At 33.2% G+C, this 21,635-nt stretch overlaps 1 protein-coding gene across 6 annotated transcripts in view; it reads right to left on the minus strand.

The window, feature by feature from the left end:
- Nucleotides 1-21,635, minus strand: part of ARHGAP15 (Rho GTPase activating protein 15) — a 619,196-nt gene that overhangs the window by 475,472 nt on the left and 122,089 nt on the right. The window lies entirely within an intron of this gene.

Raw genomic sequence — 21,635 nt, forward strand, 5'->3', positions numbered from 1 at the left:
AGCTACAGCTCCGATTAGACCCCTAGCCTGGGAACTCCATATGCCGCAGGAGTGGCCCAGGAAATGGCAAAAAGACAAAAAAAAAAAAAAAAAATCCAATTAAAAACACATCTGATGAAATCATACACAGCTAAAATCACTAAGTACTTGAGCACATGAAATAAAAACAACTTATATCAACATCACTGTATTTACATTGTAAAATTTCAAAATCACAAGGCCAAAAACAAAAACAACCAAAATTCTGTTTAACATGACTGAATTTAAATTTTAAAAAACACAGACTATTAAAAAAAAAGAACCCAGACTTACCAGGTGGTTGTATGATTAATATGAGTAATACTTTTCAACTGAAATCATCATAAAATACCAATGAGATCAAGTTCGAGTAGCACTGGAAATTTAAAATATAAGCTAATGATCTCACAGGTTGGAAATAATAATCCCTGAATACTTTACAGATTGAGATTAGCAATTGTTATACCTATTAAACTGAATATATAAAGAAAAGGGATGGCTATTAAGAAAAATCTCTGCTAATTCATCTTTCCTAATATGATTGACTTGCACTTCTCATGCAAAGTCTTGTGATCATATCCTTGTGTCTGCTGGAATAAAGCTGTTTGCTGAGCCTACTAGGACCATTCACAACCTATTCCCACCCCATCTTCTCCTCCTCATACCATCAGTTTCTAAGGAGGCAATGGGTTCAGAACAAGAAAAGGAGAAATTTTGCTTGATGAGCAACATGAATAATGCATGCCGATTAAAAGGTACCCAAGAAATGGCTCACTTCTTCCAAAGAACAATAGATTCATGCCCACATTCAAGTAAAAGAAGAACTAAAAACTGTTTTGAAATTCTCATGAATAAATCCATCTCTTTATAATTAACAGAACACATGATGTTTTACATATCTATGTTTCCTTAACTTTAAGGTGACAGAGTGTGAGTTTTTCATCACTCGAAAGGAATTTAAGGTGTAAAAACTCTCTCTCTCTCTCTCTCTCTCTCTCTCTATATATATATATATATATACCCAAATCTTGTTAAAATAGTTTGTAAACAAGAGTGCAATGCTTAAAAGATACAGAGAAAATATCTGGGGTGGGGGGGAAATAATTTATTATAGAAACCAGAAACTAGAGGAATTTACCTGGGTTGCAATAGATGAAAACTTGGAATTTATATGGCCACAAACAGAAGATTTGATTTTTTTAAGGGCTTACATAGAGTGAGATGTGCATATGGAAAAGGTAAGATAAGGTAAGAAAACAAGGGAGTGAAACTCTATGCATGAGGCCAGTGTTAAAATATGTATTAGAGGCAGAAAAAAGCTAAATTTACAGTGCAAAAAAAAAAAAAAAAGTTCCCTCAACAATGGAGAGGGAAAACTGCAATTTCTAATACAGAGGAAAGAGACCATGAGGGAGAAATTTTGAGACAAACATAGTACCTATGAAAAATAGATGAGGAGATGCAATTTTATAGAAAGTTAGATGTACTGAGGATGAAAAAAAAAACAAACAGAACTTGAAGTGATAACTGATAAGGAATTTTTAAAAATAACCTTCTTGAGCTCAAACTCTTTTGAATACGCATTAAAATATTGAATGTGACTAGTAAATTAGTGGAAAATAAATAAGATTTTTTAAATGTCTAGAATAAATATTTATATATACCGGCAGGTAAACCAGGTTACTTAACAATAAACAAAATCCAAATCCAGATTGTTTTCATATACTAACAGCCTGTAGATAATAGAGCAATATTAAGATAGTTTTAAAAAAGAGAAGATGACCAAGAGAACTGATCTTCCAGTAATTATAGTGAATTGTATAATTACAATAGTGAGGATAGTACAATTGGATGCAATGTCAATGAAATTGAATTGATATATGAAATACTTATTTAAAAGAGAAGAAAATATATAATAAAATATAACTACCACAAAACTATAGAGAATGATACATTATCACAAAATGATACTGAGTATTTGACGACTTGGGTCATACCAAAATAAATCATGAACAAATTAAATATCACCAATGGCTCAAATAGATGAATGTTAAAAAAAAAAAAAACAACAACAACCTGAAATCCTTTTAAAAATGGGCAATACAGGTGAAAAGTTGTTGATAATATAGGTAGGATTTTTTAAAGAAGCATAAATGTAAAAGAAAGCACAACGAAGGCAAATCAGAAATGTCTACACAAAGGTGGAAACTTGAATAGTAACGTCTTAAGAAAATGAAAATCAAAAAAAGTTTTGTAGTTGATAAGTATACATAACAAAGATTAATATTTTATTAGAGACATGTTTATAAATTATTAACATGACATTTGTACCCCATTGTTTTTTTTTAAATGTATTGATACTTGCACATAATGGGATCTGTACATATATATTTTTTTAATGATTTTTATTTTTTTCCATTATAGCTGGTTTATAGTGTTCTGTCAGTTTTCTGATGTACAGCAAGGTGACCCGGTCACACACAGAAAAAATATATATATAAAGAAATTTAAAAAAAAGATGTGCACATATTGATACAAAATACAGCCCTGCAGGATTGCTAACTCACACTCTGAATACACTCGCAGTCACTGAGAATAATTTTGTCTTGAATAATTTTCCTCTTGATTTTTTCAGTATGATCAATAAAGTAGTAAAATTATAAATATTTTAAAAACATTTTGACTTTTTAAAAAGTTTTCAAACAAATTTATAATTTATAGGAAGTGACCTGTAATATCTTCTTCAACTGGAAAGTATATACTTAACTAAGTCAAAGTTTTTAACTGCTAGGTTATTCTGTTATTTATCTCCATGAAAAATTGTCAAAAATCTGATTAGGTAAATGGGAATTCATTTTTCACCTTGTTAATAAAAAATTATTCATTCAGCAGATTTAATTCAAAGCTGCAGAGTTTCAACCATTAGATGCAAAGCAATAATACTCTTAAAAATTGGGACAAAATCACGGTGACAGTGAAATTTAAGAACTGGATGAGTAAGCTGATGGTAAGGCTCATGACTTGTGTATGTGATGAAAATTACAGCTTTAATGGCAAAAGTTCAACTTCATGTGCTAAACACCATCTAAATCCTGAAGTTCCCTAAAGCTGAATCTTTATCTCTGACCCCTCTCTAAATTTCAGAGTTTTTAATTCTCTCATTAGGGATTTAGGGATTTATTAATAGAAAACTTGTGAAGATTTAATGAGCTTATACTTTCTTCTTAAAATAATACTGTGTTTATTAACTGTATGGATAATACAATTTGCTAAATACTTGAACTTTTTTTTTTTTTTTCTTCAGGGCCACATCTGTAGCACATGGAAGTTCCCAGGCTAAGAGTTACATTGGAGCTGAAGCTGCCAGCCTACACCACAGCCACAGCAACGCAGGATCTGAGCCGCTTTTGAGACCTACACCATAGCTCATGGCAACATCAGATCCCTGACCCACCCAGTGAGGCCAGGGACTGAACCCACATCCTAGTGGATACTGGTTAGATTTGTTTCCACTGTGCCACAATGAGAACTCCCCAAGTACTTATCTTTTTAAAGTAGCTAAGATTCATTCTTTTTTTTTTTCTTTTTGAGACACAAAAAGCTACAGAATTTAATAAATACAATATGATGCATTTGGAGATAAGTATAAAACTGTGAAACCATCATCCCAGTCAGTGTCATAAACCTTTCCATCACCTCTTATACTTTCTATATGAATTAAAGCATATGAATATAATAAGCACATGTTGGCAAGAAATACTTGGCACAGGAAGCATGTAAATTGTGGTATTTTCTCTTTCTTAAGAAGTCTACCAAACATATACCAAGCATATTGCCTTATTAACAAGAAAGTTTATTTTATTTCCTTGAGAATCTAATTTTTTTAACAATTCTTTGAAGTATATTTCCTTAGAAAAGGAAGCATATAGCAGGGTCTCCCCTTTACATTTTTCTGCATAATTTTCTTGCAATCAATATTATCAGACTTGATCCTACTTTAATCTTTTAAATGTCAACTTCTATTTTATTCTTAATCGGCACTATGTTCTCTTCTCAGTATCTTCCGCATTGTTTGATGGTAACAAACCTGTATTTTATCTTTACCAACACAGCTGTCAAATGTGTACTTATCCAAAGATTTAACACCAATCTCACTTACCCAAAAATAGTAACACCAAGTATTAATATCTTTAATATTAATTGTCATTCTGTTCCTATCTTAGAGGTCATCTAATCACATTTTCAAGTCTAGAATGGACAGGTTTTTAAAAAATAAATCAGTACTAAAAGTTTTTACCTGACTTACATTATATTTGTTTTAATGAAAAAAACTGATTTACACAGGTGCAAAATATCTTTTACTTTTTCTTTTCCAATTTATAGCAGTATACATACCTATCTGCCATTCTTTTCTAACAGAGGACTCGTTTTTTCACATTCTTGGGAATTCCAATCAATTTAATTGTTTGGCAGAATTTTCCTGCCTTTCCTCAGAAGGTGTATATTTTTCAAGTGCCAGAAACATATACTAGAATATTTCCCAGGAGTGGCAGCTAATTGCAACTTGGTTTACTGGGACCTTTGTTTGAGGGCTTTTTGTTTGTTTTATACCAATACGCTCTTTATTTGAAACATAGGACTTATAACCAATGCCTTCCAAGCAAACAAACAAACAAAAAACACAAAAAAAAACCTACACTCTGTAAAATTACTTTGCTATGATAGCTACATAAAGTTGAATTGCAATCATTTTTCACTGACATTAGTTGGTACTTTTTGCTAAAATTAAAGTAGTTTTTATTTGTTGTAACAAATATAAAAATGTACTAAAAATGAGGCTTATGCCTCATTCTGAAAATATAGATGGCTTTTTCCCAAGTAAAATGTGTTTGCTATTGAACAATTTACATTAAGGACCCTCATTTTGGCTTCCATCCCATCTAATATTACCTCTCTAGGATACACCTCAAAAGGATATAATTCATAAAACTCAATAGAAAATAATCATAATTTCTTATGCCAAATATTTGTATTCCAGAAAATAATTGTTATTTCAACAACAAAAGTGCTCTACAGTATATTTTTTCAGTAATGCATTTCCCAAGAGACCAACAAAATCAGGCACAATATGTATGCACTCAGTATCTTTGAAGATGGTATGTAAATATCTATGACTAGAAGGCAAACTTATTTGATGATATAAGATATACATTCATTAATCATTGAAAAAAAGAAACAAACCTATTAACACGGTTCAATTACTGAATGCACTTTCCAACTCTTACCTCATTTTTCCCATCCTCATAAAAAGGTCAAAGAATTTAGAGCTTATTTCACTCTAAATTCTTTGACCTTTAGCTCATATAATTCATGTATCTGGCTTGGACTTAAATAGTTATTGATACCAAGTTTCTATGTTATCAATACTTTTGAACTCAATCAAAAATAGGTATGAATTGGTATGCAGGTTGACATATGTTGGTGAAAAACTTGAAATCTAGTTTCATATTCAACGGTCTTTATCAAAGGAGACAAATGGTTGTTTTAAATGAGTCACTCTGTCACCATCAATTACAAAAACATATCATTTATGTTCAATGTTTTTATCTTTGTATATATAGCTTCATGAAATTTTACTCCATTTAAACAACAGCCCTTTCTTTAGATTGAGCAGGCTATGTCAAGTGATTTGGATATTTAACTGTGCTGAGATTATGGCAGGCTCTATTACTAGTTACCATTTACACCAGTGCCTCTCCCTTCAGTGGCCCTGAGCACGGGAAGATTATACACATGTGCTCTCCTGACTCTGTAACTGCCTTAGTCCCTGAAATGAAGACAGACCTGACATATATGCAACTTCTTGGAAGGAGCTTAAAGGCCAGCATGTGGCTTGTCATATCTGTTTCAGATAGAGACTATTACTTCAATGTTGGACCCAGAATGAAGACAGTATAGAGCTGAGCAATAGAGAGGTCATAAACTGAAGTATGTAAATCAAAATCCTGATGATATTTGGTCCTTTATATTATTCTGTTAATATGTTCTTTATTAAATTATTATTATATTTTATTTATTTAGAAACACAAGTGAATGCTAAGCAAAGTTTATGGGGGAAAAGTAAGTATAAGGATTTTGTTGATACAATGGAATCCTACCTGAAATTAATTTAGGAAGTGATTCCTCTGACATCTCTGACCTTGAGTAGATTGGACTCATCAAAGTAGAAAATTCAGAAACATTTTACTTTTAATAAATAAATTTAACATATTCATATTCTAAGGGAACAAAATAAATAATAAACATGAATTAGTAATCATAGACGTATATCATTTCCAACTCATGTCTTTGGTAAAAGCAATCTAATTATTTACAATGGCAACTACTGACCATCTTCAGTGTTCCCTGTTTGGACTTCCCGCAAAATTGATAGAATTGCTACCTACTTATTAATAGCGAGTATGTATGCCACATAATCCACAAGTATTGGTGAACTTTCTTAGAGCTTGCATTTGGAAAATAGCTCAGCTATTTTTTCCAGTTACTGAAATTTTCATGATGATCTGATTTGTGTTACATTGGAAAAAATAATTTTGTTTGACTTTAGAAAATAAAGTAGCATGTGTTATCAAAATGGCATTTTATATGGGGTGGGAAATTATTTAAAATAAACTGTGAAACAAGGGATATAACAGGAATAAATAGGAAATAGCTGAGTGTTATTCAATTTCCTAAACATAAATTAGACATTTTTGAAAATTGACTTTTTCCAAGATTCCAGAGTTCTACTCAGTACTATGAAAAAGTAGTAATTGAACACAATTTCTAAAATAACTACCAAAAACATCTAAAACCTAGACTTTGATGTAGCTGAATAACTTTATTCCCTGTTGTTCATCAGTTTTTGTTCCTAAAGTTAACACTGATTTAGAAATAATAAACTATTGAAAATTTAAAATTTAATTAAGGAATTTGAATAAATTTTAAATTCAAGAGAGTAGTCTTAGTATTAGGCAGCTTTAACATGAATACATCATACTTATCTTTTAGTTTATTTACGTAAGAAAAAAGCAGAATGAAATCAATGAATTAAACCTTCATATTTACATATCTTGGGGAGAAAAAAATAGAAACTAAAAATCATATTGATGAAAGCAGGTCCAGGAATCACATGTTTACATTACACAAATAAATACCTTCTGACTTGAAATAACTTGTGAAAATTCTCAGAAAAAAAATAACAGTACTTTCTATGAGTTTATTTTTCAAAACTAAAGGAATTGCTAGAATATTTCATTACAAAATGCAAAGCAACATGGACTCCATTCCTAATGCTTTTTAACATCGAAGGTCATTTTCACCTTTTAAGAACGAATAAAAAAATACCATTTCAAATGAAAATATGACAAATATCATTTTCTTAGGTCATATGCAAGCTTTTCCATCAGCAGCACAGAAATCAAATTTATTTTCTTTCTCCCAGATACTCTTGAGGTGCCAAAACTTTTCAGCTATATTTAGATTTTCCAACTGTAGCTCTATCTGCTCTTCAGTCTTAACAGCTCAAATTTTGGGCTAGAACCTCTATAACTGCTGGCTTGACAATGACCTGTGGCAACCCTATGTCCTGTTAGTCCAGACTATTTTAAAAAATAGCATAGATATATGATATTCTCTGGTTTTAAAGAGGCCAAGAAAGATACTATCTTGAAGACTCTGAACATACTGTTCCATAAGCATTTGCTGTGATTTTTTTCCCTTGTAACTTTTCAAGCCAAATTATGTTGCCTCCACCTAATGTTGCAAAAACTTTGGGCGGAAGCCCAAAGTGATTCTAAGACTCTGGTATGGTTCTGTGTAACCTGGCATCTTTCCTGGAAGTTAACTTTGTTAGGCAGCCATTTTTATAAACAAACTAAGTAATAGAAAAGACACATGACCAGCAGAAATGCTCCTACCTACATTTTCTCTATAAACCTGTAAGGAACTAGTGCTTGGTAATTAATTCTTAACCATGAACTTGGGGTTCTGCACCCTTTTCAAAGAGCTTTTATACTGTTAGATTTTATTTTCAAATATGCTATTTTTTTCTCATAAAAAAAAAGCCATTGGTTTTTATTTGTAGGCATATTACTTGTATCGATTAGCTAGTGCCCTGTAACAAACCAGCCCAAAATGTAATGGCTTAAAAAAATAATCATTTACTTGTTTACAGTCAGGGATCTGGGTTGCCCTTAGATATTCTTGAACAATGATATGACTACAAGTCCTGGATCTCCATTGTAGGTGAGGCAGTACACAGGGCAGTGGGAGTATTTCTGGATAGCATTCACATATAAGCCTTGGCAACCCATAATTTAGCAATGTCTGCAGCAAGTTCAGGATATGGTATAAGCTCTCTGACTCTTGAGTCATATGATTCAAAAAATTCAATGAAGAATTAGAGTATAATGCTTCCATGGAGTTTGTGTCAGGTTAAAATATGATCCTCGCAACAAGGATCCATAGGATTGTAGAGGAAGATTTTACCTCCTCCAGTAAAGAAATCCTCACCAATTAAAAAGTAATTCCTGGCCTATTACTGGGTCAGAATAAAAGCTGAGCACCTGATTACAGGACATCAAGTGACCACGTGACTTCAGTTTTCCATGATGAGCTATGTGTTGTCAAATCCATTGAATAATATAATTGGGTAACAATCCTTGGATGGAAATTCAGAGTTTGGCCCACCTAGGTTCAGAGGGCCTAAGTAAGTTACATGAATATATGGCTCAAAGCGCCATTATATCTATCACTGGTGGGCCGGTATTTTTCCCTGAGTGTGCACCTATGGCCCCATAGAGGTTCTTAAAAGCCAGCTGATAAAGGCTGAAAAAACTCAAGTCTGATTTGCAGATGGATCAGCTCAATATGCAGGTAAATGCCAAAAATATGGACTATAGCAGCACTATAGGCCAATCCTGGGGTGATCCCGCATGAGAGTGGTGAGGAAAAACTTCCTATGGGGAGAGATACAAGAAATATATCTCTATAGCATGAACAAACAAGATACAGTTCACGCTGCGGAGAGTAGGGTAGCATAGTGTAAGCATGTAAACAGATTTCCAGAGAGTAGAGAATGGCTCTACTTGTTGATCAGAGGCCTGTGAGGTAACAGTCAGAAGGCCTGGAGATAACGAAGTCAGTGGACTCATGGGACCAGGAACAGGATATGCAGACCATTGTGTCTCGTTTGAATGTCGTAATGTCTACCAGAAAGGAAATGCACCAGATGACTTGATCAGTGGAAGTTCTCTAACTTCTGTCTTTAGCCACTTTGGAACTTATAAAATACACTTATCAATGGAAAGGCCCTGGTGGCAAAGTTGGAGACTATGCACAGACCCCAAACCAGAGCTCCCTCTCACCAAGGTTGATATAATGCCTACTACTGCTGGTTGCTCAGCCTTCCAGAAGCAAAAGCACAACTAAGCCCTTTGAAGAGGCTGCTCAGGCAAATGACAGCAAATTGACTATATCAGAGAGCTTCCATCAAAAGTACATCCTGGCATCCACTCTTCTTACTAAATAACACATTATTTGGAAGCAATAAATGTAACAGAATATTGGAAGGACTTTTTAAAGACTTAGTGAAGGTAGCTTTGTGATAAGGCCCTGCTTGGTTACGGTGCTGTATTCCAAGATGCAATATATATGCTGAATCAATATCTGATACATATTACAGTGTCCCCAGTAGCTAGAATATATATGTCCAAGAGCCAAAGTTAGGGACAAGAGTGGCTCCTGTAGTAACCTGTTTGCAGCACTGATGCTTTGACTTTTGCAACTTTGCCTCTGCTAGGTAAGACGTTCTTATTCTTGGGATGTGGAGAAGTTTGCTTCTGGTGAGAATTAGTAATGGAATCACTGAACTTAAAGCTATGACCACTGCTAGGTAACTATGGATACTCAAGCAGTGGGTCAACAGACAAATAATATAGCTGTCATACTTACAAGGATAACTGGCCCTAAATACAATGAGAAGATAAAGGTGTTTCTGTACAATGAGAGTCAGAGACATGATTCAGGAACTTGGGGAATTCCCCAAGATGTGTCTTAGTGCTTCTCTGCCTGGTGAGCGCAGTGAACTGTCAACTGCAGCAAACAGAGCCTGGCAATGTAAAAAAATAAAGGGCTCAAATCCATCGGGTATGAAAATCTGATTCACCTCATAAGGCAAACACAGTGGACTACTTACAGTCCTGACTGAAGGTGAGGAAACTCTAAAATGAGTGGTGGAAGAGGTGGATGATGAACATCAAATATGACCTCAGATATAGCAGCAGTGGAGAAGTGTAACTTATTCGCCACAACTTTTTTATTAGCTATTTTGTAGAAACTGAAGCCAGCCACTGTCTTATAATATTTAGCAATGGATTAGGGTTAATGTTAATTTGAGTTAAAGTCAAATTTGAGTATTGCAAAGAGTGAACTGCATCAGATACTTGTGTCCTGCCTCACACCCTCTTGGCTTTACCTGTGACTCCTGGTGTAAACATTTCAGTGTGGGCTTTAAATTCCTTTGTCCTGACTGCATCTTGCCTCAGGATGCACCAGGTATCTTTCACTTTCTGCCATGGATATCTCTAGTCTATGGAATAGGACACCTGAAACAGTCTTCTTGGCACATAAATACATGCAGCTTGACAATCAAGAAGATTTAAAGATAATACGCCATCCCAGGGGTAACCCTAAATCAAAAGGACGAGAACCTAATGGACAAATACTCCATCCTTTCCATTTTTGGGTAGAAAATTCTGACAACCATCCTAGCCAATCTGACCAACTCAATAATGATTCTTTCAGGACCTTTTCTTCCTTGTCTGTTTCACACTTGCTAGGTCTGAATTCCTGCTTTCTGGGATCACCTCCCAAACAAACTAGCTGCATCACAATACATAGTCTCTAACTTCACTTTGAGGGGGAACTCTGCCTAAGCCAGAAGGCATACATGGCATAACTATGTGCTTAAAGAGAATTCAAACCCAGCTTCCTATGAAAGGAATGGATCATTCCTCCACTGAGGTACAGCTGTCACTGTCATAAAATTTAGCATAAACAAATCCACCATCAAATGCCCTGCTATAAAATGTAACATCCAGCAATTACATACTAAAGGATTTAGGTGACATCATTCATTACAGTATGTGAATGATTCTCTTGCCTAAATGGGAATTTAGTGGTAAGGAGCTGTAAAAGCTGCCAAAAAGCAAATGTTATTGAAACAAACATTAGCAACTTATGACTATAACCTGGAGCACCCTGACCATAGTTACTGTCTCTATTATGGAGTCATTAGGAATCACCATAGGGTTGTATCCAAGTCAATTAGGAAAATAATTTACTTGAAATTTTATACTTACAGATGAAAGAGACTGGGGCCATAACCATTATTGAGTATTGCAAAGAGTGAATAAAATCATTATTGATTTTACTTTCTTTATAAGGTTTTATTGTTGTTGTTTTTCACATCCTCTTCCTAAATCTACACAGAGGAGGGGCAGGGAATGGAGCAATCTTCCCAGGGAAGATAAGAAATGTTCTTCCATGAGTCAAATTAAATATTTTGTGGAAGAAAATGTTTTAAGTGGCAAAAGTAGGTGATATCAATGGTAGTATCAAGTATGCATTCACAGAGTGAAAATCTTAATCAAGAATTTAAAAATAAAACCCACAGTCTTACTTTAAAAACAGGCACTTATAAGTTTTCTTGCAAAGAATAATATTCATTTGATAATTATGATTCTCTCGTTAGTGCAATAGCTTTATGTTATATGACTTTTGCTAAATCATAAAGTGACTTAAAGATGTAGGTAAAAATATTTGGTAGAAACTTGGTATTAAATATTAAATATCATACCTGAGAATTCATGATTAAACTTCAACTTTCCTACTGAGGTAATTTTAACTTATTATCACCTATAAGTTTTGAAGACTTATAATCTATATAAATATCCACTTTAAGGATCAGCATTTTCATTACATATAATGAAACATTCTATAATTATTAGAAACTTAAAACATACACTAAAGTTGCAAAGATAACCTCATTGCTTTGGATTAATAAGGTATTAAGGCACTGATGCTTGAGAACCATCAAATTTACTTAAATTACATTTTAACTATTATATTTTTGATAAAAAGTGCAGTGTGAGCTGAATATTTGTCATTTAATTTGTAAATCCATGAGGAAGGATGACCTCATAAGTCTCTAAGTCATTAACAATTAATCAGATTTCTTCAATATAACAACTGAATGGGAAGAAATCTTGAATTTTATGAAGCCCTATACATATTTCTCTCTTTTAACATTGTAACTTGTGTTATTTCCAAAATCAAACTCAGTGAGTGGTAACTTAAAATAATTCATGCTTAGATCCAAATGAGGATTACAGCATGTCATGTATATTCTTATTTAAGCAATACAGTATATCTTTAGATTTAGTAAATCTTCCTAATATTTGACTACATATTTATTTTCTAACAGAAATAAGTGTCAATAAAATTCATCAGTCAATAACAGCCAAGAGTAAGTAACTTCCCTAGATAAGTCATGGAAAACATACTTTAATCTTCAGGACAAAAAAAAAAAAAATACAAAGTGGGCATTTCTTCCCCTGAATCCTCTCTTCTACCATAGGACAGAGATAAATGACTTCCATCAGATGAAAGGCATCTAGGGCCAGGAGATTTCAGGTTTATATTTTACTACATAAAGAGAGCACTCCTTTGAATACTTCGCCAGAGCAGCCAGCCAAATCAAATCAGTGAAGTCAGTGTTGAAACTCCAGCTAGCCACCAGATGGCAGCAATGCTTTTATGAATAATGCAGCATTATGTGCAGTCCATCTAAGACTTCCTATGTTAATAATAGAACAACCCTTACTTTAGTAAAAGGATAGATTTGTTTGCAACAAAGCCAACCTTTTTTTTTTTTCATGTCACTAGTTATATTTTATGGTATCTATTTGCTTTCTAGAATTAGGGCCCCCCAAAATATTTATTTGTTCTTAGACATTAAACATTAGATTGCTGTTGAATTTCATTTTGAATTCACGGTAGAAAATGCCTGTGGCTTGAAACAAATATTTTCCTTTCTTATGGACAAATAACATCTGCGGTTGTAAATGTTCCAGTGTTGCTGTCAAAAGGGTTTCACATAATTTCCTGCCACCCTCATCAGCACATCCCACAAATCAAAAGAGTGTGTTCATAACCTCCCTTTTCACGACTTTATTTCAAATCTATCACAGATCTCATATCAGAAGCTTGTCATTTACTTGATCATGGGTTTGAGAATTTTGAAAAATGAAGCACTGCTTAAATTCAAGTTTAAAAATGTCTCCCCAAACTATCAAGGTCTATGTTATTTGGGAAGGGAATCCTTAATCTCATTGTTTCTTTCCTTTTTTGAACTTTTTACAGCATCTGTTAATTTTTCCACTGTAAGTTTTTTTTGTTTTTTTGCACATGTTCACTAAGGAAGTCAGAATTTCTCCTAGTGCTGGAAAAGAATTGTTTAGCAAAATGGTGGGACTAAGGTCAAAGATCTAATATTTCTTTACTAAAAAGAAATTCATCTCAACCCTCAAAGCGAATGCCCTTTCCTTGGTCAGATCACCTCATACTATTCTGTTATCTGAAAACGGTTTAAACAGCTTCCTTCCTGATCCCTCCCCAGCATCAAGCATTTCATTTCATCTTTTCATTTAGATCATCTCTCAACATCCTGTTTTGTTAAGATAAAAGAACAGCTTCTCCTCTTCAAAAACTGAGAATACTTAACTGTCCTACAGTGTTATAGCCTTGCTTTGAATATTTATTTTCCACTACATTTTTAGTGATGCATTTAATTCATATATTGAGAGACTGCACAGATTCTACAAGTGGCCTCTTCAGTTCCATATGAGTGCTGGCACTATCCTTTTATCTTAAACTTAGTTTTTGTTTTTTCTTGTGTACATATCAAACCTTTGTTTATGGATGCTTGCTTCATTATTTTCTTATACTGCTTTAAACACTGCTCTGAGGTTTGAGAGTTTTGCTTACCATTGCCCAGATTTTTCTCCTGCTCAGTGGCTTGTGGCATATAAACACTGTGAATATATATTTTTCTCTGTTGCCTTCAGATCTAGCCTCATTACCTTGTGTTTCTAAAAACTGAATGGCATCAACTATTTATCTACCAGTGATTCTACAGTATCCAAAAGCACTCAATTTTATTTCACCCTGTGTCATCCTTATGGATAAGCTGTAAAATGTAATGCCATTTACTGGCCCCATCTATTATGTACCAGCTTTAGGGATTAAATTGTTCCTTTTCTTTTTTGGAAGAAGACTGTTTGCTATTTAAAAAAAAAAAATATTCGTCATGAAATAAACATGGCTGCTCTCCTCTAAAAATATAAAATAAGAATTTTGAAACAGATATGAAAAAGGGTTCAACTGGTTTGAATGTTGTCTTGCGAGGATCAATGTAATACCTTTTGTACTTTGCAGGATGAAAATTACACATAGCAAAACCATAACACTCAATAACTCCACTTTGAGGCCATGAAATCCCTCACTGGCAATGGTGGCTTTTGCTCAGGTGGGCATTCTGAAGTCTCACATTTGATTCCATGTATCTCAGCTAGCCTCACTTTGGTTCTGTGGACCTGGGAACTGCACTGTTCCATGCATGGCTCAGTGACCAACACATGAGTTCTCACAAAACATCAAGAAATAGAGTGTGTTCCATAAGAGGAGGTGTTTGACATCAGGATGCTAGTAAATGAAGACGAGCATGTTGCATTTATCCTGGTGTCAAACTAAAATCCAGAATTTATACCAAATGCACCACCCTTATCTTTGAGCAGATGGAGCCAGCTATTCCAGGAGGCAATGTGAAGTGAGCTAACCAGTGACATAAGCCCATTAGGTAACATGCATCCATTCTTTTGCTAAGATGTTAGAAATATAAGAAAGACAATTTGGCATTTTCCTTTTTTTTCTTTACGTTTTTAATTTTGACTAATCTTATTTTACTTTGAAACCTTAAAATCTTGGTTCTCTTGGCTAATTTGGGACTGAAATATACCATTCTCAACCTTTATTGTCATCCAGTTGCATTCTGCTTTGATGATAGTTTGCAAAGAAATGAACACAGTGAGACAGTACTGTGTCCTTTGATAGTGTCATAAAGAAGCTGTGCAAATGAGTCCATATTTTCACAGACTAGCAGGCTTCAGGGAATCACCAGGCACCATATGCTTGCTATTGTTTTCTTTAATAATACACTTAATGTTACTATATCTTAACTCTATACTTGAGATCTTTACTATTTCTCAAAAGTTGAACGGGAAAAAAGAGAGTGGTTCCCAAGTAACATGGTCTAAACAAATAACGATGTTCATATGAGAGGTGTACTTGCCATTCATGGACTTGTTTCTGTTTCTCTTTTCATCACTAAGGTTAACATGCTTTTTAGGTCTCACCTTAGATTCTTTTGCAATCTGTTTTATTTCCTGCCCACAGGCTCTCTCCTTTGCAGTAAATCTTATATACCCTAACATTAATATTCATAAATCAAAGCCCCAATTATAAAAATTATATCATTCCATTCATCAAAGTTCTTCTGTGTAATCCCACTGGCAAAAATGAAGTCAAATTCATAGAAATAATTACATCTCTTTCCCTTCAATCAAAAAAAAAATGTTGTCTTGACATCTCGGTAGGGGAATAAAAAGAGTTACTATTGTCTCTCATTTTGGGGCACAGTTGCTGCCCTTGTCATTAAATTCCATTTTGCAAGATGTTCAATAACTTGGTAGAGCCTTTCAGGGAAAAATGCTTTTCTTCAAGTGTTAATAGGGATATGGTGTGAATTAAATAACATATATTGATTAGATACTACATTAATTATACTATTTATTCAAAGAATAGGATATTAAAATAGTATCAGCAAGGTTTGAGGACACATATTCTTAGGACACATGAATGAAAGATTTTCACATGGTGTATTTAATCTTAGTCTCTTGGTTAAACGCATAAGACAGTACAGAGAATAGCTGTGGAGCAGAGATCCTGACTTGAATTTCATAATTGCCCACCTCTCCTACCCAGATTTTTCCAAAATCCACATCTGGAATCCTTCTCAAAGCAATGTGAGATGCTGTGGTAAGAAGATGAATATAACCCAGTACCATATATACTGAAAACTAGTCTTTTGGAGTTGCTTTCAAATATAGGGTTATTTCATTTTAATCCAGGTGGGAGGAAGGTGAGTTGAAGGCTTATCTCTTATTTCCCTGATGTGAACAACTATAGGCTGGAGGAGAGATCCTACACTGGGTTCTACATAAAGTTACAACTGACATCATCAAAACTGGAACACATGTCCCCAGACTCTTATGCTCTCTCCACTGCACCTTCTGAAAGATGGATGAATATCTAATAGGTAGATAAAGTGATTGGGGACAAGAAAAAAAGAAAAAAAAAAAACTGTAGTAGACATTAATGCTGCTCTTACTCTGGTTTATTTTTAATGCCATGCCTTTTAAGATACTGTGAGTAATTCTCTAAAGTGAAACCAGCTTTACTCGAAATCTAATGCATATATGAATGTGAAGAATCATCCTTTTGCATTTAGTCTAACTACAAGCATTGAAAAATGAAAGAGAAAATTGGTAAAAGCTCAGATTTATTTTAAACCATCACTTTTAACAGAAGGAAATGGATAAAAGCAAAATACCAGTAGTTTTCCTTTTGGCTTAAAATGGCATTTTCCAAGATGTTATTAAATTATCTTCGCATTAATAAACTTAAGTAGTACTTAAAGATTTTAAGCTAAGACATATTCAGATCAGGAAGAGCAATCAAATTATGTTTAAATGTAAAGCATATCCATGGAAAATATTACATGAATATGTTTAATATACATTATAGCCAGAAGACTCAATCCAAAGTCGGAAAAGAAATATAAGTAATATAAATCAATTCCGAGATTTACTTTTAGGGACAGAACTTGCTCCCCTGAGATATTTTTATACATTAAAAAATAATCTAAAATCCAGGAAATTTGGCCATGGTTTTTGTTGAGGTTATAAATTGGTGGAGAGAAGAGAAAAAGTAACTTTTATCAATTGAGTCATTTAATTTTTTCTGCTTTTAAAGCAGAAAGTGATATAATTCTAATCAGCTGTAATTCACTAAGAGTAGGATTATCTTATCTAACACACCTAATCCGTACATGAGCCTGCTGCATGTTCATGGGTGGAATTTTTGAAATTTTACCTTAAAGGAAATTCAGAAAAGATGAAGCACAACCACTGTCTGACTCTAAAAAAAAAAAAAAGGTTTAATTATTTCACATGAGTAATCATCTACTCTCTTATGTTGTAATGAGAAGGACCAAAAAAACAGATAGCATTTTTCTTGTTTTTTATGCCCTATTTTAGAAAGGGACTGGACTTGACTCTCCAGAAGTCATCTCATAATAGAGAGCCTACATTGTGGATATAATTTCTAAAAAAAAAAAAAAAAAAAAAAATAGTGACAGTGAATTTTATTTTTTTTTACTAAAAAATTGCAACTTTAGCCTTAGCAATAACCATTGCATCAGTTAAATGGTGTCTCGTCTCTTGGTTTAAAAAAGCAGAATGGGATACAGTCTCTATCTTTGTATATTCTTTGGGGAAGCAAAACTAATTTACATGACAAGAGTAAAGCATATTTCAGTGCTAAATTAAATGGCATGGTATTAATTACAGTGCTTGGGACCATCCTATATTTAATAAGGGGGCTGCTCCTTGGAGGTCAGTAATGTTTTAGAGATGTATCATCTATTTATTTGATAGCCATGTCATAAACTCCTTTTGCCCAGACTTTCAAAAATGTTTAGCTCAAAGAGTTTTATGTCTGGAGAAAGGAATTTAACCTGAGTGAAAATTTTCCCTTAACTTTGAAATAAGAAAATATTAAAAGTTTAAAAATCACTTATCATTATAGATTATTTTGCAGCCATTTTTTTTCAGTTGAATTTTCTATTGAAAATCTTTGTAAATGCTTAATGTATCTGTGAGGAAAGAGAAGAAGGTGATGGAAGCACTGCTTGTGTTACAGATGCTGCCTGACAATGCTGCCATCCTTTCACATGGTTTTATTTAGTTATTACAACTATCTCTCTGTAAATGACATTTAGGATTATTTAAGATTATGTTGTAATCCTTTTAATCCTCAGTGCTTTAAATTTCAGGCTAAACACCAAAGAGAAAACTAGCACTTAGCAGGAATGTTTAAAACATGTGATTGGAACATAAATCTTTTTATTCACTCTTTCCCTGATGAAGACCTAGTGTTGCTCTTAAGTTAACTAAGAAAACTCGTACCACAGTTCATTACAAATCACTCAGTTGCTAAATGCTTTCTCAAGCTACATCAAATTTGTGATGGTCCTTAGCAATTACGCTAAATGTAGAACTAAACAAAAGTTAGCAGCAATGAACATTTTACTAGTTTAAATTAAAATGTGTATGGCCTTTTTAATAAGCACAGTATGTCTCAGTGTTTGTGTGAATGTGTGTGGAAATGGTCACAATATTTCCTAAAGTCCAGCTGTTACTAGATTTCAGTATATACATAGACTTATACATTATATATGCATACAAGTACATACATTTATACTTTTCAAACACATACGATGACTTGTCAATGTATACTTTAATACAGAGGATACTAATGATTTTTTAAAATATATATTATTTATTATTAAGACCAATTAGGCCAAAAACTGTTCCATTATAAAATAGGCAGATGTTCTTGAACTCCGTCAGTGAGAAATATTCTGATTTACTAAGAATAGTTGAATACCAAACCTAATTAATTAATGCTGTCACTATTATGTTATGATGTACCAATCAAATAAGACACAGTCTACATCAAGAGATTAATAAAACTTGGACTATGAAGAAAACTTGACTTTTAATACAGAAAGGAAATGAACAACTCAAATGTTCAAATGGCATATAGAAAGGAAACAAATGAAATCCTTCCATTTTTGGCATCACAAATGTTTGCTTCTGAGCCTTTCAAGCATATCACAGGCACATAATTTTTTGTTTGCTTTCCTCTTCATTTTACATTCAACTTCTCTACAGACATTGTAATTATGTGGCATATAATTGCTAATCCATCAACTATTTAAAGACAGATTTCAAATTTTAAATTATTTCTAATTTTGCTCTTCTTTGATTTTTCTTGAACCAGAAATCTCAATAGTCATTTGCTATCTGTAATCTATAATTCATAGACTGAGATTGAACACCAAGCCTAATTCAAACTTGGAATTCTAAAGCTATTTCTGATGTAGCACATCAGCTGAAGCTGTGATGATCTTTTTCAGTCAGGAAGAAACACTTCATTATTCTGTAGGTAATGAAACCCTTGCACACACACACACTCAAATACCCAACAATGCCTTAATACCATGTTTTTGAGATATAATCATGTTTATTCTTATCATTTGAGAGTTATACCAGCTAATGTATCTAATCAAATATTGATGCATGTCATCTAGATTTAACTCTCCTGCAAATCCTTCCCGATGCTTTTTTGTTAACAGAACTATAACAGCTATTTATACTGTTCTTCTCAAAAAGCTGCCTTTCATAGGTTGTCACTATGGATACATTTTAGTAAATTTTACCTAAGCTCATGTGTTTAGGTGATGAAAAGATTTCAGCATACAAGAAAACCACGTGATTTACCCCCAAAAGAATGAAGCAGGAAATGAAATCTGAATCTTTCTTTAGTTTTGTTAGTCACAACATCCTGGTAATCACATCTAGTTTCTCTAAACTAAAGGATACAAGACAAAAAAGATAAGCTGAATGTTAAGAAAAGTGAAGTCCCATGAATTGCTAAAGTACCCTGCGAACAAAACTAGCTGCCAAGATGTCCCCTTCCAAAAAGCCACCAAAAGTGAAAATAGTATAAATACCTTTAGAAGTCCCTACATTCATAAATATGAAAAATGAGTAAAAAATTATTACAAACATAGTCAGTCATACTCCGAAAAGGTTAGAATGATATATATCATCATATAGATGGTTTAAATACATATATATATGCATATGATAGTCACAATTATATAAAATTATTCTTAAATTTTTCTCCCATATCAGCAGGCCTGTACACATCATACATATTTGATTATCATCCTTATTCGTGGTCTAACTTAACTCTTCATAAGGTTAACAGAAGGAACTGAAAAAGTCTACCTTAGTCCAATTATAACAGTTTCTATTGCCCAAGAATTACATACATCACTGTCAAATATTAATGTTTTCATTTTAAAACATTGGTGACTAGGATGCTAAACTCAAAATAGACAATCAAACTAAACTACCTAGATCACCCTATCCAATTCAGAACTACCCATACTGATTTTCTAGGTTGTCACAGAGGCAAGGATTATAACCACTAAATTTTCTTACTTATGGCATAATAAGCCCATCTCCCCAAAAAAAGAAAAAAATTGGGAGACAGAATATATCACTGATCTATAATTCCTCACTTTAAAATGAAATTTAATTTTACTTCTTGATTCTGTAAGTTCATATTCTAACCACTTTGGGCTTTAGTCCTTTGATTTCTAAGTATATGTGGTTTTCTTTCTTTTCTTTCGGGCTTTCTTTTTTCTTCTTTTTCTTCTTTCCTTCCTATCTTTCTTACTTTCACTTTTTTTCAGTAAATTAAACAAATCCCCACCATATAAACATAAATACCTAAATAGAATTCAGCTACAATCAGAAAAATAAGTTATTCCCGAGTATATTGAAAGGGTTCATTTTGTTTTATTTAATTAACATGAGTCCAAATATCTGGCCAGACATGATTTAGCATCTGGAAAATGCAAAAGCAAACTAAAAACCCATTTTTTTCTTCCTAATGAGAGTTCAGATAAGAAATGTCACCTACCTGTACTTCTTTTAGACCCAATACATTAACTTTAGTGATACATATAAGAAGAGATTTGGCTTTTCTTCAAGGCCTAAAATGGCCTTAGAAGATATTTAATAAAATAATTATCAAAATCTAGTTCCTACTAAATGATGTAAATTTTAAAATAACCTATAAAGTTATTGGCTACTTTGGAAATATAAATGTGAATTAAATCACATATAAAGAAAAAGATCAATTTCCATAATCTGAAGTTATTAATTGCCAAAGGGATTTTAGTAACATCATATGTGAAATATTAAGTTTTCCCATTTACTTTGTTTCAAGGATTTCATCTGGTTCTTTCTATTCAAAGGAACATGGTTGAAATTATTAATCACAGCTGTTTTTTTCCAAAATATCTAAATTTGTACTCTGAAAACTATAAGACACTGATGAAAGAAATCAAAGATGACACAAATAGATGGAAAGATACACCATGCTCGTGGATTGGAAGAGTTAATATTATCAACATGACTATACTACCTAATCTCCAATATACAGATTCAATGCAATCCCTATCAAACCACCAAGGACATTTTTCACAGAACTCGAACAAAATAGTTTAAAGGTTGTTTGGAAGCCCAAAAGACCCAGAC

Source organism: Sus scrofa, chromosome 15 (assembly GCF_000003025.6).
Source record: "Sus scrofa isolate TJ Tabasco breed Duroc chromosome 15, Sscrofa11.1, whole genome shotgun sequence".
In the NCBI taxonomy this organism is placed as follows: domain Eukaryota; kingdom Metazoa; phylum Chordata; class Mammalia; order Artiodactyla; family Suidae; genus Sus; species Sus scrofa.